At 43.0% G+C, this 17,454-nt stretch overlaps 1 protein-coding gene across 2 annotated transcripts in view; it reads right to left on the minus strand.

Annotated features, from left to right (window-relative positions):
• LOC139541000 (protein strawberry notch homolog 2-like) overlaps nucleotides 1–9,797 on the minus strand; it is a 113,291-nt gene extending 103,494 nt beyond the window's left edge. For both annotated transcript variants that reach the window (XM_071345140.1, XM_071345139.1), the window contains exon 1: nucleotides 9,589–9,797. The gene's annotated coding sequence lies outside the window, so the exon portion shown is untranslated. The remainder of the gene's footprint in view (nucleotides 1–9,588) is intronic.
• Nucleotides 9,798–17,454: the final 7,657 nt, after the last annotated feature.

The following is a 17,454-nucleotide window of genomic DNA, read 5'->3' on the forward strand; positions in this document are numbered from 1 at the left end:
CATGCAATCTCCATTGACAAGCTTAGGCAGTAGAATACCACTTTTCCAACAAGTTAGTTACTCAAATTTCTGCCCTATTGTGAAGTGGAGACACCGAGGAGCAACAACGGCTCAACAGCAAAGTGGTAGGCCACACAAGGTCACAGAACGGGACTGCCGAGTGCTGAAGCACGTAAAAATCGTCTGTCCTCGGTTGCAACACTCACGACCGAGTTCCAAACTGCCTCTGGAAGCAACGTCAGCACAAATACTGTTAGCCGGGAGCGTCATGAAATGGGTTTCTATGGCTGAGCAGCCGCACACAAGATCACAATGCGCAATGCCAAGCATCGGGTGAAGTGGTGTAAAGCTCGACGCCATAGGATTCTGGAGCAGTGGAAACACGTTCTCTGGAGTTATGAATCGCGCTTCACCAGCTGGCAGTCCGACAGACGAATGTAGGTTTGGCGGTAAACGCTACCTGACCAAACACATAGTGCAACTGTAAAGTGTGGTGGAGGAAAAACAGCTGTTTGGGGCTGTTTTTCATGTTTCAGGCTCAGCCCCTTAGTTCTAGTGAAGGGAAAAATTAACTCTACAGCATACAATGATATTCTAGACGATTCTGTGCTTCCAACTTGTGGCAACAGTTTGGGGAAGGCCCTTTCCTATTTCAGCAGGACAATGCCCCCGTGCACAAAGTGAGGTCTATACAGAAATGGTTTGTCAAGATCGGTGAGGAAGAACTTGACTGGCCTGCACAGAGCCCTGACCTCAACCCCATGGAACACCTTTGGGATTAATTGGAACGCCGACTGCGAGCCAGGCCTAACCCGCCAACATCAGGGCCTGACCTCACTAATGCTGTAGTGACTGAATGGAAGAAAGTCCCTGCAGCAATGTTCCAACAACTAGTGGAACGCCTCTCAGAAGTGTGGATGCTGTTATAGCAGCAAAGGGGGACCAACTCCATATTAATGCCCATGATTTTTGGAATGAGATGTCCGACGAGCAAGTGTCCACATGCTTTTGGTCATGTAGTGTATTACGTTTTCTCCTACATAGGTGAGCTCAACCCGAGGTGGGGTTAAAAGTGAGTTGGAGATAATCTTCCCAAGTCAAACAAGATAATCTCCTGAGAATGTTCATTCCAAATGCCCCCAAGGCAGTGGTGTAGAGTACTTAAGTAGTATTTTAAAGTATTTTTTACTTAAGTAGTTTTGGTATCTGTACTTCAATATTTATATCTGACAAAATACTAAACACAAATGCTTCGTTTGTAAATCATGTCTGAGTGTTGGAGTGTACCGTCTGATTTGCTTAATATAAAGGAAGTTGAAATGATTTATACTGTTGCTTTTGATACTTAAGTACATTTTAGCAATTCCATTTACTTTTGATACTTAAGTATATTTAAAACCAAATACTTTTACTCAAGTCATTTTCTATTAAGGCATCTTTTCTTTTACTCAAGTAAGACAATTGAGTACTTTTTCCACCACTGCCACAAGGGATCCATCACCAGGGAGAGGAGTAAAAGAGTTAAGCTCCTTTTTCACCAGGTCACAGAAAAGAGAGCGCTTATGTCACATACAGTAGCATTACATTAGCCTGGTCCCAGATCTGTATGTGATTAAGACAATTCCCCCAGGGTCTGTCGTCATGCAGACAAGTATGCTAAAGTACATATGCAGATCTGAGCGAGTTGACAAACCATCCACACAATAATTACAATCCTCTGCACCAGCAGTACTACACTAATCTTTCTCCATAAATTAACTACTAATGAAAACAGCCCCTTCGCTCTGCAGTTTTTACACACATCATTGATGAGAGAATGAGAAATGGCAGCTAATTTGCAATCATCTATTTCTGTAGGCACTCATGGGAATGCTCTGCGTAGATGCAAAACTACAAGGCATGTTTTGTTATTTATGAATGCAAATACTCCTCATGCTATGGATACATTTCCAGGTACTTCATAAATACCTTATTTGTTGTTGGGTATGTGTTAAATTAGACATCTTAAAATGTCACTGCCCACAATCTAGGCGAGCTTGGACAATGACACATATGTTATTCATCTTCATCCATCAATGTGGTTGTTAATACTTCCCTCATATTTCCTTCCTGGATCAGTCCCATGGTGAAATTACAATGTTTGCTTTTCAGAAAAGGATGTTGACATACTCCTCAGCTTTCCACAACCTACTGCAAGGCACAGCATTGAGCACGCTCTCCAGCATTTCAATCATCTTCAGAATGGCTCATGTGGCCGACACACATAGGACGTAGCCAACCAGAAAAGCCTCGGTGTCTTGACTCTGTAGTAGGAACAGTATACCCCTTTTAGCTCCAAAAGCCATGGCTTTGCCGGATCAAGTTCATGTTTAATACATGGACCATTACCTAATGAAGGCCAGATTCCAGGAACGGCTGGAACAGTCAAACCCATTACACAACCCTGACTCCTCCCTCCTCAACTCTACATTTTTCACTCTTGCTCGAATCAGCCCAGAGGTCATAAATGAAATTGATCACTAGCTCCGGCTGGAGCGGAGAAGGGGGGGCGTACAAAAAGTCCATGTCGGGCTGTTTGGGTGCATTAAATCACAGCAGTGCTCACCCTGCTCTCCGTCCCTTCTGCTACTCCTGCCTGCGCTCGACAACAACAGAGCCTTGTGCCCTTCGGAGCCCACTCTGGGGCAGTGACCGGGAGCAAGACTGTGGCTCAACTCACTCAGCCTAGCAGCAAGACATCAACAAACATTAAGATTTCGGTTATAGCACATTTATAAACATCCCCTGGAAGACTTAGCCTAAATGTTAGTTTGTTATCATCTTCAATACAAAGAAGTCAACATTTTGCATTTATTCTTCATGTAAGATCCATTTCATCAACACCGCTGTTTCACAGGACATGCCAAAAGAGGAACAATGGAGTAGATTTTTTTTTACAATGACATGCTGTCAACACGTCATCATGAAGAGAACCGGTGTCTATTGATCGAGCTCTGGGGTACACTGAGAGAAGCAAGGGCGGAAGCTTGCGGTTTTCACTCAGTAGGCCTATTCCTGCATTACACTCCAATAGTTAAACAGCTTGTCTGCTGCCATTAAGATCCAGTGCCCGTGGGGAATGAGAGTGAGGTGGTTAGACATTCACAACACCAAGGCCAGTGACCATGTCACTGGATAGTCAGGAAACTCAGCAACACAGCATATCATTCACTTCACAATCAGTAAATAGCATCCCTCACAAGGGCAAACAAATTAATTGGAAAAGTAGCCATGGCAACCTGTGTCAAGGTTAGCATTTTCCCTGACTATCCTGCAGGCAGCAAAGTGACTGTGGCAATTGTACTCTGCTGGGGGAAAAATGTGTTAAGTGGCTACAGATTTGTGAGAGAATGGTCATTTGAGTTCTTCATGGGCAATTATCCTTACTTGTACCTCCAAGGAATCCAGAGACAGGGTAAGAGGGTCTATCTCAACTGCCAGCCAGAACTACCAAACGAGCTAAAAGCCTTTTTATGCTTGTGTCGAGGAATATAACACTGTGGCTTGCGTGAAAGACCCTGTTTTTGACTGGATGACTGTGTGATCTCACTCTCCATGGCCAATGTAAGCAAAACATTTAAACAGGTTACCAATCACAAGGACTCCGTGCCAGCGGGAATACTAGGGTGCGTTCTCAAAGCATGAACAGACCAGCTGGCAAGTGACTTCAGACATTTTCAATCTCTCCTTGTCCCAGTCTGTAATCCCAACATGTTTTAAACTGGCCACCATTATCACTGTTCCCAAGAGCTCCAAGGTACCCTGCCAAAGTGACTATCGCCCTGTAGTACTAACATTTGTAATTATGAAGTGCTTTGAAACTCTGGTCATGACGCACATCAACACCATCATCCCAGACCCACTCCAATTCACATACAGCAATTTCAATTGCACTTCACACTGCCCTCTACCACCTGGACAAGAGAGGAAATAACTAACTACATGAGAATGCTGTTCATAGACTACAGCTCAGCATTCAAAACCATTGTCCCCTCCAAGCTCATCACCAAGCTAGGGACCCTGGAACTGAACCACTCCCTCTGGAACACGATCCTGGACTTCCTGACAGGCTGGCCCCTGTGTTGAAGGTCAGCGTGGTGGAGGTGTTGTTACCTACCCTCACCACCTGGGGCCAGCCCGTCAGGAAGTCCAGGATCGTGTTCCAGAGGAAGTTTAGCCAAATTGGATTTAGGTATTATCTCACAAGCTCTGAATTCAGCTAGCAAGGCAAAACAGTTTAATTGTTATTAACATAACTTTTTGTCTATCTGCTGAGTGTAACAAGTACTTTTGGATATCAGGGAAAATGTATGGAGTAAAAAGTAAATCATTTTATTTGGGAATGTAGTTTCGTAAAAGTAGTACTTTAAAGTATTTTTACTTAAGTACTTTGCACCACTGTTAGTATGGCAAATGCACCGCCCTTGAGTGCAAAGCACAACAGATGGTGGTGCAGACAGCCCAGAACATTACTGGGGCCGAGCTCACTGCCATCCATGACCTCTCTATATCAGGTGGGGTCAGCGGAAGGCCTGAAAAATTGCCAAATACTCCAGCCACAAACTGCTCATTCTGCTACCGTCCGGAAAATGGCTCTCGGGCCAACGGAATCAGAGACAGCTTCTACCCCTAAGCCGTCAGACTGCTAAATAGCCAGATGGCTAAATAATCAATTAATGGTATGCAAACTATCTTGCACTGACCCCACACACACACACACTCACTAGACCAGGGGTCTCCAACATTTGCTTGCATGAGCGCTACTTTTTTTTAAATGAAACATGTCACGAGCTACTCATTTTTGTAATAGCCAGTTTTCTCCTCTACCCTGCAAGCCCTTCCCCTGGTTCTTGGGTACAACAGATGCATTTGTCAATATTCCCAGCAAAATAATGGTTAATAAGTGATGCACCAATATTACATTTTTGTCAGATACCAATATCTTCCTTGCCAAAAAACACAATAACAGATATTTAAAATGTCAGCTGCCTTTTAAGCATTCTAGACAGTTAAATAGTTAACACACACACAGACGCAGCGGTCTAAGGCACTGCATCTCAGTGCAAGAGGCGTAACAGTCCCTGGTTCGAATCCAGGCTGTATCACATCTGGCCGTGATTGAGTCCCATAGGGCGGCGCACAATTGGCCCAGCGCCATCACTGTAAATAAGACTTTGTTCTTAATTAACTGACTTGCCTGGTTAATTAAAGGTTACACACACACATCAACAAGTTGTTTTGTTGGCATTTACGTATGTCCCCAATACCAGTAAAACAATCAAAACCTATTTCTTTCACTTACTTGCTGTGCTGTTTCGTTGTTCATTTGTTCAGTCGTTTCATTCTCAACCAGGATTTCTATGGAACTTTGAGTATCCATTTTTTTTTTAAGGATTAGCCACAAGTGGACTTCGCGGTTAGCCTTCAAAATAAAAGTACGGCATAATTCTACTATTTGTATTCATTTGCATCACTGTCAATTACACTTTTATTTTAAAGGCAAATGCCACTATTGTGCCTAATCCTTATTGTGGCTAGCTTCACAACACATAACCCGGTCCAGTCGAGCATCACTGGCCAGTTGAAGCTAGCTGGCTGCTTATAACGTTAGCTTTGGGCAACAGGGTTAACTTCTTATGGCTGGGGGCGCTATTTTCACGTTCGGATGAAAAGCGTGCCCAGAGTAAACTGCCTGCTACTCAGGCCCAGAAGCTAAGATATGCATATTATTAGTAGATATGGATAGAAAACACTCTGAAGTTTCTAAACTGTTTGAATGATGTCTGTGAGTATAACAGAACTCATATGGCAGGCAAAACACTGAGAAAACATTCAACCAGGAAGTGGGAAATCTGAGGTTTGTAGGTTGTTTCAACTGTTTGCCTATCCAATATTTGGTTTGATTGCACTTCCTAACGCTTCCACTAGATGTCAACTGTCTTTAGAACCTTGTTTCAGGCTTCTACTGTGAAGGGGGAGCGAATAAGAGCTGTTTGACTAAGAGGTCAGGCAGAAGTCATGCGCGCGGCCGTGAGAGCGAGCTGCGTTAATTTTCATTTCTAAAAACAAAGGAATTGTACGGTTGTAATATTATTGAAGATTTATGATAAAAACATCCTAAAGATTGATTCTGTACATCGTTTGACATGTTTCTACGAACTGTAATGGAACTTTTTGACTTTTCATCTGGACTAAGTGCCTGCGCCTCGTGAATTTGGATTTGTGAACTAAACGCGCGAACAAAAAGGAGGTATTTGGACATAAATGATGGACTTTATCGAACAAAACAAACATTTGTGGAACTGGGATTCCTGGGAGTGCATTCCAATGAAGATCATCAAAGGTAAGTGAATATTTATAATGCTATTTCTGACCTCTATTGTATAATAGAGGGTATATGCAGCAGTTTGGGCCGCATGGCTCGTTGCGAACTGTGTGAAGACTATTTCTTCCTAACAAAGACAGCCAACTTTGCCAAACGGGGGATGATTTAACAAAAGCGCATTTGCGAAAAAAGCACAATCGTTGCACGACTGTACCTAACCATAAACATCAATGCCTTTCTTAAAATCAATACACAGAAGTATATATTTTTAAACCTGCATATTTAGCTAAAAGAAATCCAGGTTAGCAGGCAATATTAACCAGGTGAAATTGTGTCACTTCTCTTGCGTTCGTTGCATGCAGAGTCAGGGTATATGCAACAGTTTGGGCCGCCTGGCTCGTTGCGAACTAATTTGCCAGAATTTTACGTAATTATGACATAACATTGAAGGTTGTGCAATGTAACAGGAATATTTAGACTTATGGATGCCACCCGTTAGATAAAATACGGAACGGTTCCGTATTTCACTGAAAGAATAAACATTTTGTTTTCTAAATTATAGGTTTCCAGATTCGACCATATTAATGACCAAAGGCTCCTATTTCTGTGTGTTATTATGTTATAATTAAGTCTATGATTTGATATTTGATAGAGCATTCTGACTGAGCGATGGTAGGCAGCAGCAGGCTCGTACGGATTCATTCAAACAGCACTTTCGTGCATTTTTCCAGCAGCTCTTCGCAATGCTTCAAGCATTGAGCTGTTTATGACTTCAAGCCTATCAACTCCCGAGATTAGGCTGGTGTAACCGATGTGAAATGGCTAGCTAGTTTGCGGGGTGCGCGCTAATAGCGTTTCAATAGGTTACGTCACTTGCTCAGAGACTTTTGTGGAGCAATGGGTAACGTATATCACATGAGGTTGGTAGCACCTTAACTGGGGAGGACGGGCTCGTGGTAATGGCTGGAGCGCAATAGGTGGAGTGGAATGGTATCAAACATGGTTTCTATGCGTTTGAGGCCAATCCATTTGCACAGCTCTAGACATTATTATGAGCTGTCCTCCCTTCAGCAGCCTCTGCTGGTGTATATTTCTTCCTCCCATTCCTCCAGCCAAATCACAGGTAGGACTTAGCAAATCAGCCATTCTATGCACTATTCTATTATACACTGAAAAGTGTGAAGTTAAATTCAATATGTTGTATTGAGTAGAAGTGTGAATTTCAGTGACAGGTTTTTGTAGAACATTTAGAAAATGTGAACAAGCAACTGGGGGACTGGGCGAACAGGATGCTAGGCCACATCTTTTTCCCCACTGTGGTATCGCGATAGTACGTGGTATCTTATTTGTAAAATGTTGGTATCTTGACAAGCCTACTCTCAATAGAGAAACAATGAAAATGGACCTTCTTGGCACATGTTAATGCTTAAATCACATCAGAAGACCAATTTTGGGTGATTTTCTTGGAGTAATTCTCTTAATTGCGCATTAAGCAAGAGATGAATGTCTCAGTCTAGCAATGTTTCTGCTGTTGGGCCTACTGCTGCAGCACATCATGGCAGAATTTGGAAAACAATGGCCACCCAATTGATACAAATAATCATGATTATCTTTGTCATTTAAGCCTACCTTGCACTTAACATTTAATTGAGAAGGTTTTGGGGTAAAGTCTTTCTGTCTAACCACAAGACCATTATCATTGGCATCGCTAACTGGCTACACTCGGGAGTGAAATAAATGTGCGCACCAAACAGACATAGGCAATATTGCTGGAAATTAACTGGCAGACTGTGTTACATTTGGCTTTTTAAGCCAATAGTGGCTAACCAGGAGTGGGATAATGTCAATGTAGCTTTGATTGGATAGTAGCTGGGAGCTTTATGTTTATGACAGTATGCGATGGAACACATGATAAAATGTATGTACTTTCAGAATTGATTGGCGATCTACCTGTTGGAGACCCCTGCACTAGACCATATATTTATTTATTTTTTTTGGGGGGGGGCTCCCGAGTGGCACAGCATCTCGGTGCTAGAGGCTTCACTTCAGACCCTGGTTCGCTTCCAGGCTGTATCACAACCGGCCGTGATTGGGAGTCCCATAGGGCGGCGCACAATTGGCGTAGTCCGGGATAGGGTTAGGTCAAAATTAGTTCTTAACTGACTTGCCTAGTTAAATAAAGGTTAAATAGAATTAACACACACTTGACACTTCCACACACATACCGACAACAAACATCACACAGGCCAACAAACACATCACACACAATTTGCTGCTGATACTGTTTTTTATTTTACTCTTATTACTATCTATCCTGATGCCTAGTCACTTTACCCTTCCTACAAGAAGATACAATATTTACCTCAAATACCTCGTACCTCTGCACACTGATCTGGTACTGGCACTCCCTGTATATAACTGTTAACTAGCTCCATTCTTATGTATTTTATTTTATTCCTCGTGTTGCCATTTTTAAACTCTGCATTGTTGCGAAGGTCTCATAAGCAAGCGAGTATTTCACGCCAAAGTCTACACAAGCCGACAATTACAATTTGATATATAAAAAAAAGAAGTGGTATCAATGGAAGGCAGACTCAATAGCTAACATTTCTACGGCTAGGGCTATAAAGTTCCACTAGTTTTACACATACTCAGATAAGCAAGACTAACTCTTAGGGGGTCAATGCCTCCTCACAGCTGTCCGTGATCTACAATCCAGGCAAGCTAGTGACACATATAACGCCTCCAGCTATTCCCCCTACTCCACTCTCTAGGTTAGCTAACTAAGCAGTGCAAATACAGAGATATCTTGTTAGCTACCACTAGCCAGGCCAAGGTGTTAGCTGAGATAGTACCACAAAGCGTTAGCAATACTAGCTGGGTAAGAGATAACGATAGCAAAACGAAAATGTATAACTTTGCGAACCTCAACCTGGACAAACAAAAATATGGACATTTGACAACATTTCAGCAGCATTAACTATGAAAAAATGTAACTTATACATGCACAAATGTTACTTAGCTAAACAAATTTGTTCTATCAAAGTGCGATGACTTAAACTAGCCTGACTTCCAAGCTAACTAAAATCAAGCTGCTTGACAAGAACGCTCGAGCCGCTGGAGTTTGGAATTGATAGCTAACAGTAGCTAGCTAGCTAACATTAGCTGCCGATGTGTCGCTCGCACCGTGTTTTATCTTTATGAAACGCTTAAATTAAACTTACCACGAATGTGTTACTTAATCTAAATTCCAGCTCAGATCGCACGTATGTTTTCAATCGAATTCCTGAGTTAAATGAACCAAAACAAGGAATTTGGTCCAACTTATTATTTTCAGTTGTTTCTTCACTTCCTGATAGACGCTGCCATTTTGAATTGAAAGCAGATAGTTCCGCTGCTGTCGTCACACTGTAGGCTACTCTGATTGTGACTTGAGGTTCGTGGATAACAAACAGCATACTTTATCTGCCGTAGTAACTTTGACAATTAAAAACGAAAATAAAAATAAATAAGTACAGAAAACACTACAAGAAATATTGTTAACACAATTTAGCCAATTCAAACACTACAGTCTATTGCCTACATTGCCTATTCTCAGCTGTTTTGAAAAGGCCCTAAAATCAAAGATCATCAACAACAGTGCTTACAACGCCTGCTGCTGGTTAAATTGAGCAATTCGAAAATCATCTTCATACACACCCTTTTAGATTCGCGGTAATGTGGGGAGTAAGAAAAAAATCCTCCCTCTGGCTAGAAACTCATTGCAGGTTTTGAAAATAACAGTTTCTTACTTTCAATCAAATCAAATTTTATAAGGCACAGGCGCAGAATTCAACAGGTGTAGACCTTACAGTGAAATGCTTACTTACGAGCCCCTAAAGAACAATGCAGTTAAAAAATATATATTATACATATATACATTAAAAAATACAAATAAAAAACAGATAAGAATAATAAATACAAGTAACAAGTAATTAAAGAGCAGCAGTAAAATAACAATAGCGAGACTATATCCGGTTAGTTGAGGTAATATGTACATGTGGGTAGAGTTATTTAAGTGACTGTGCATTGATGATAACAAAAGAGAGTAGCAGCGGTGTAAAAGAGGGGAAGGGGGTCAATGCAAATAGTTTGGGTAGCCATTTCAGTTCAGTGGTCTTATGGCTTGGGGGTAGAAGCTGTTTAGAAGCCTCTTGGACCTAGACTTGGCACTCCGGTACCGCTTGCCTTGTGGTAGCAGAGAGAACAGTCTATGACTAGGGTGGCTGGAGTCTTTGACAATTTTTAGGGCCTTCCTCTGACACCGCCTGGTATAGAGGCCCTGGATGGCAGGGAGCTTGGCCAATCGCACTACCCTCTGTAGTGCCTTGCGGTCGAAGGCCGAGCAGTTGATATACCAGGCAGTGATACAACCAGTCCGGATAATCTCGATGGTGCAGCTGTAGAACCTTTTGAGGATCTGAGGACCCATGCCAAATCTTTTCAGTCTCCTGAGGGGCAATAGGTTTTGTTGTGCCCTCTTCCCGACGGTCTTGGTGTGCTTGAACCATGTTAGCTTGTTGGTGATGTGGACACCAAGGTAACTTGAAGCTCTCAACCTGCTCCACTGCAGCCCCGTCAATGAGAATGGGGACGTGCTCGGTCCTCTTTTTCCTGTAGTCTACAATCATCTCCTTTGTCTTGATCACGTTGAGAGAGAGGTTGTTGTCCTGGCACCACACGGCCAGGTCTCTGACCTCCTCCCTATAGGCTGTCTCGTCGTTGTCGGTGATCAGGCCTACCACTGTTGTATCATCGGCAAAATTAATGATGGTGTTGGAGTTGTGCCTGGCCGTGCAGTCATGAGGGAACAGGGAGTACAGGAGGGGACTGAGCATGCACCCCTGAGGGGTCCCTGTGTTGAGGATCAGTGTGGCGAATGTGTTGTCTCCTACCCTTACCACCTGGGGGCGGCCCGTCAGGAAGTCCAGGATCCAGTTGCAAAGGGAGGTGTTTAGTCCCAGGGTACTTAGCTTAGTGATGAGCTTTGAGGGCACTATGGTGTTGAACGCTGAGCTGTAGTCAATGAATAGCATTCTCACATAGGTGTCCCTTTGGTTCAGGTGAGAAAGGGCAGTGTGGAGTGCAATAGAGATTGCATCATCTGTGGATTTGTTGGGGGCGGTATGCAAATTGGAGTGGGTCTAGGGTTTCTGGGATAATGATGTTGATGTGAGCCATGACCAGCCTTTCAAAGCATTTCATGGCTACAGATGTGAGTGCTACAGGTCGATAGTCATTTAGGCAGGTTACCTTAGTGTTCTTGGGCACAGGCACTGTGGTGGTCTGCTTAAAACATTTTGGTATTACAGACTCGGACAGGGAGAGGTTGAAAATGTCAGAGAAGAAACTTGTCCGTTGGTCAGCGCACTCTCACAGTACACATCCTGGTAATCCATCTGGCCCTGCGGCCTTGTGAATGTTGACCTGTTTAAAGGTCTTACTCACATCAGCTGCGGAGAGCGTGATCACACAGTCTTCCGGAACAGCTGGTGCTCTAATACATGTTTCAGTGCCATTTGCCTCGAAGCGTGCATACATGTAGTTTAGCTCGTCTGGTAGGCTCGTGTCACTGGGCAGCTCTCGGCTGTGCTTCCCTTTGTAGTCTGTAATGGTTTGCAAGCCATGCCACATCCGACAAGCGTCAGAGCCGGTGTAGTACGATTCGATCTTAGTCCTGTATTGACGCTTTGCCTGTTTGATGGTTCATCGGAGGGCATAGCGGGATTTCTTATAAGCTTCCGGGTTAGAGTCCCGCTCCTTGAAAGCGGCAGCTCTAGCCTTCAGCTCAGTGGGGATGTTGCCTGTAATCCATGGCTTCTGGTTGTGGTATGTACGTACGTTCACTGTGGGGACGACGTCATCGATGCACTTATTGATGAAGCCAATGACTTTAAAAAAAAATGTATATATATATTTTTTCACCTTTATTTAACCAGGTAGGCCAGTTGAGAACAAGTTCTCATTTACAACTGCGACCTGGCCAAGATAAAGCAAAGCAGTGCAGCACAAAAACAACAACACTGAGTTACATATGGGATAAACAAATGTTCAATCAATAACACAATAGAAAAATCTATATACAGTGTGTGCAAATGTAGTAAGATTAGGGAGGTTAGGCAATAAATAGGCCATAGTGGTGAAATAATTACAGTTTAGCAATTAAACACTGGAGTGATAGATGTGCAGAAGATGAATGTGCAAGTAGAGATACTGGGGTATAAAGAAGCAAAAAAATAAATAACAATATGGGGATGAGGTAGTTGGGTGGGCTATTTACAGATGGGCTGTGTACAGGTGCAATGATCGGTAAGCTGCTTTGACAGCTGGTGCTTAAAGTTAGTGAGGGAGAAATAAGACTCCAGCTTCAGTGATTTTTGCAATTCGTTTCAGTCATTGGCAGCAGAGAACTGGAAGGAACGGTGGACAAAAGAGGAGTTGGCTTTGGGGATGACCAGTGAAATATACCTGCTGGAGCGCGTGCTACAGGTGGGTTTTGCTATGGTGACCAGTGAGCTGAGCAAAGACTTATAGATGACCAGGAGCCAGTGGATTTGGCGACGAATATGAAGCGAGGGCCAGCCAATGAGAGCATACAGGTCGCAGTGATGGGTAGTATATGGGGCTTTCGTGACAAAACGGATGGCACTGTGGTAGACTGCATCCAATTTGCTGTGTAGAGTGTTGGAGGCTATTTTGTAAATGATATCACCGAAGCCAAGGATCGGTAGGACAGTCAGTTTTACGAGGGTATGTTTGGCAGCATGAGAGAAGGATGCTTTGTTGAGAAATAGGAATCTGATTCTAGATTTAATTTTGGATTGGAGGTGCTTAATGTGAGTCTGGAAGGAGAGTTTACAGTCTAACCAGACACCTAGGTATTTGTAGTTGTCCACATATTCTAAGTGAGAACCGTCCAGAGTAGTGATGTTAGACGGGCGGGTGCGGGCAGCGATCGGTTGAAGAGCATGCATTTCGTTTTACTTGCATTTAAGAGCAGTTGGAGGCCACGGAAAGAGTGTTGTATGGCATTGAAGCTTGTTTGGAGGTTTGTTAACACAGTGCCCAAAGAAGGGCCAGCAGTATACAGAATGGTGTCGTCTGCGTAGAGGTGGATCAGAGAATCACCAGCAGCAAGAGCGACATCACTGATATGTACAGAGAAAAGAGTCAGCCCAAGAATTGAACCCTGTGGTACCCCCATAGAGACTGCCAGAGGTCCGAACAACATGCCCTCCGATATGACACACTGAACTCTGTCTGAGAAGTAGTTGGTGAACCAGGCGAGGCAGTCATTTGAGAAACCAAGACTGTTGAGTCTGCCGATAAGAATGCGGTGATTGACAGAGTCGAAAGCCAGAGTCGAAAGCCTAGGTTGATGAAGACGGCTGCATGGTACTGTCTTTTAACGATGGCGGTTATGATATTGTTTAGGACCTCAGCATGGCTGAGGTGCACCCATGACCAGCTCGGAAACCAGATTGCATAGCGGAGAAGGTATGGTGGGATTTGAAATGGTCGGTGACCTGTGTATTAACTTGGCTTTCGAAGACTTTAGAAAGGGTAGGATGGATATACGTCTATAACAGTTTGGGTCTAGAGTGTCGCCCCCTTTGAAGATTGAGTATGACCGCGGCAGCTTTCCAATCTTTGGGGATCTCAGACGATACGAAAGAGAGGTTGAACAGGCTAGTAATAGGGGTTGCAACAATTGCGGCGGATCATTTTAGAAAGAGAGGGTCCAGATTGTCTAGCCCAGCTGATTTGTAGGGGTCCAGATTTTGCAGCTCTTTCAGAACATCAGCTATCTGTATTTGGGTGAAGGAGAAATGGGGGAGGCTTGGGCAAGTTGCTGTGGGGGGTGCAGAATTGTTGATCGAGGTAGGGGTAGCCAGGTGGAAAGCATGGCCAGCCGTAGAAAAATGCTTATTGAAATTCTCGATTATCGTAGATTTATCTGTGGTGACAGTGTTTCCTAGCCTCAGTGCAGTGGGCAGCTGGGAGGAGGTGCTCTTATTCTCCATGAACTTTACAGTGTCCCAGAACTTTTTGGAGTTTGTGCTACAGGATGCAAATTTCTGAAAGCCTTTGCTTTCCTAACTGCTTGTGTATATTGGTTCCTAACTTCCCTGAAAAGTTGCATATTGCGGGGTCTATTTGATGCTAATGCAATACACCACAGCAAGGTTGTGTGCTGGTCAAGGGCAGTCAAGTCTGGAGTGAACCAGGGGCTATATCTGTTCTTAGTTCGTTTTTTTTTAATGGAGAATGCTTATTTAAGATGGTGAGGAAAGCACTTTTAAAGAATAACCAGGCATCCTCTACTGACGGAATGAGCTCAATATCCTTCCAGAATACCTGGGCCAGGTCGATTAGAAAGGCCTGCTCGCTGAAGTGTTTTAGGGAGCGTTTGACAGTGATGAGGGGTGGTCGTTTGACCGCGGACCCATTACGGACGCAGGGAATGAGGCAGTGATCACTGAGATCCTAGTTGAAGACAGCAGAGGTGTGTTTAGAGTTATGCGGTGTACTCTTCAATGCCATCGGAGGAATCCTGGAACATTTTCCAGTCTGTGCTAGTGTAACGGATGTGAAATGGCTAGCTAGTTAGCGGTGGTGCGCGCTAATAGCGTTTCAATCGGTTACGTCACTCGCTTTGAGACCTTGAAGTAGTGGTTCCCCTTGCTCTGCAAGGGCTGCGGCCCGATTCTAATCTTAATCTTGTGCGTAGGTCATCTATTTTATTCTCCAAAGATTGCACATTTGCTAGCAGAATGGAAGGAAGTGGGGGTTTATTCGATCGCCTATGAATTCTCAGAAGGCAGCCCGCCCTTTGGCACCTTTTTCTCCGCCTCCTCATCTGGGACTGTTCCAGAGAAAGCAGTATATCGTTCTCGTCGGGCTCGTCAGACTCGTTAAAGGAAAAAAAAGATTCTGCCAGTCCGTGGTGAGTAATCACAGTCCTGATGTCCAGAAGTTATTTTCGGTCATAAGAGACGGTAGCGGTAACATTATGTACAAAATAAGAAAAAAAATAAGTAAAAAAACAGCAAATAAACGAACAAAAAAACACAATCGGTTTTGGGGACACGTAAAGCGCCTGCCTTCTTCTCCGGTGCTATTATTACATTTGTGGGAACAATACTGTTGGAAAAGCATTCCAGGTGAAGCTGGTTGAGAGAATGCCAAGAGTGTGCAAAGCTGTCATCAAGGCAAAGGCTGGCTACTCAAATATAATGTTTAAATATTTGTTGAACACGTTTTTGATTACTATATGATTCCATATGTGTTATTTCATAGTTTTAATGTCTTCACTATTTTTCTACAGTAGAAGTATTTTTCTATGTAGAAAATAGTCAAAATAAAGAAAAACCCTTGAATGAGTAGGTGTGTCCAAACTTTTGTCGGGTACTGTATAAAACTACATTTACATTACATTTAACTACATCCATACTTCCATTCATTTTTTAAAACTGGTACCAGTTTACCTTCAGAGACTCTAGTTAGCTAGTTTGTAGCTCAAACCATTCAGACGCTACATACGTTTTCGTAGATAGCTCTATTTTCACATATGTAGACACTGTTATGGTGCTGGAGATAATGAATATGAGGTTGGAAAGTGTTGGAATTGACTACTAAGAAAAGTTCCAAACCTCCCTGCCAATAACAGATAGTTTTCAGTTGTCCCCTCCCCACTCCCAGAGAGTCATAGTAAAATTCTTGCTTGTGAAATTGCTCTTTGCTAAGAAGCAATTTTTGTTTATTTTTGACAATTTTCATTGAAAATTATCAAAGTAAGGTACTTAATTGCTACCCAGAAATGATTTGTTATTGAGGTAAAAACGGCTGCATTGGACCTTTAATGCATCATGATTATCCCACAGTAATAATAACCATTGAGGTCATCTAATAAGTGTATTTCGGTGTGTATAGATTGCTGATTGCTGTCATTTTGGCATCCATCCTTCCCTGCTGAGTTATTAAATGATGCAACTAGAAGAGGTTAAATTGTTTCCAGTAAACACAGCCACTGACTTCCTGGTACAACAGTCCCCTTTTCCAACAAAGGGGGCGTTATGAAGCACAGGGTGAGGTTCATTCGGACAAAAAGGGACAGACAAGGTGGTGCATTGCTTTGTCTGCACAGAAGTGTATCACCTCTTAGGTTTGTATTTGCCTCAGCAATTCAAATAATGTGTCCCTGGAGTGGGACATAAAGGAGGTGCCAGTAAGTATTTTACAAACAAAACAAATGATCATCCCAAACTGATAACAACAGGATGGAACAGGGGCATTTTGTGAATCAAATTTGATCTGGCTCACTTCTGGGAATAGTGTTGGAATAGTGTTTTTAGAGATTAGCAATGCATGTCTCCATCTCGAGTGAATAGTTATTGAGTAGTTATAGAGACCTTTTTCCACGTTCAATGACATTTCCTGAAGATCACAATCCAAATTTCATTGTTATGCTCTACCATAGAGAATGATAGCGGCCTCTACTAGCCAAAAGGCCTTATTAGTATGGGCAGCGCCATTGAGGGCTTCCACCATTTTAATGTAGTCAACTGGTTGGGACTTCCAATTTTATTGGCTGATCCCTCCTGGTGACCCTGTTGGAGTCATGTTCAACAGGGATCACACAATTGTGAAGAAAAAAATGAAATACTTCAAAATGGAGATTGCCTCAATGGCACTGCCCATGTTGTCACAGATGCTATGATGGCAAAAATATACAAAGATGAGTCCTCTATCTATCTCTTTGAGTTCTCCTCATTTCCGTGTAGATTTATTGTATGTGTTTATTTGCCTCTTCTTGTTCACAGCTGCCAAAGTTCCCTTGCTGCTGTGATTTCCTTATTACCATATTGGATTAGTTTGTTATTAGTCCTGCCCACACATTACCTGCCTTGCTTTATTTTAGCATTGCCCATAAACTACTCTGAAAATTCTAGCTTGGTGTATATATACTATAATTTTGAATTTGGCGCACTCTGCTGGAAGAAAAGCAAAAGGACATACAATGCCCAATTAGGTATGTTAGGCAAGCAATT

The sequence above is a fragment of the Salvelinus alpinus genome, chromosome 16, assembly GCF_045679555.1.
Source record: "Salvelinus alpinus chromosome 16, SLU_Salpinus.1, whole genome shotgun sequence".
Lineage (NCBI taxonomy): Eukaryota > Metazoa > Chordata > Actinopteri > Salmoniformes > Salmonidae > Salvelinus > Salvelinus alpinus.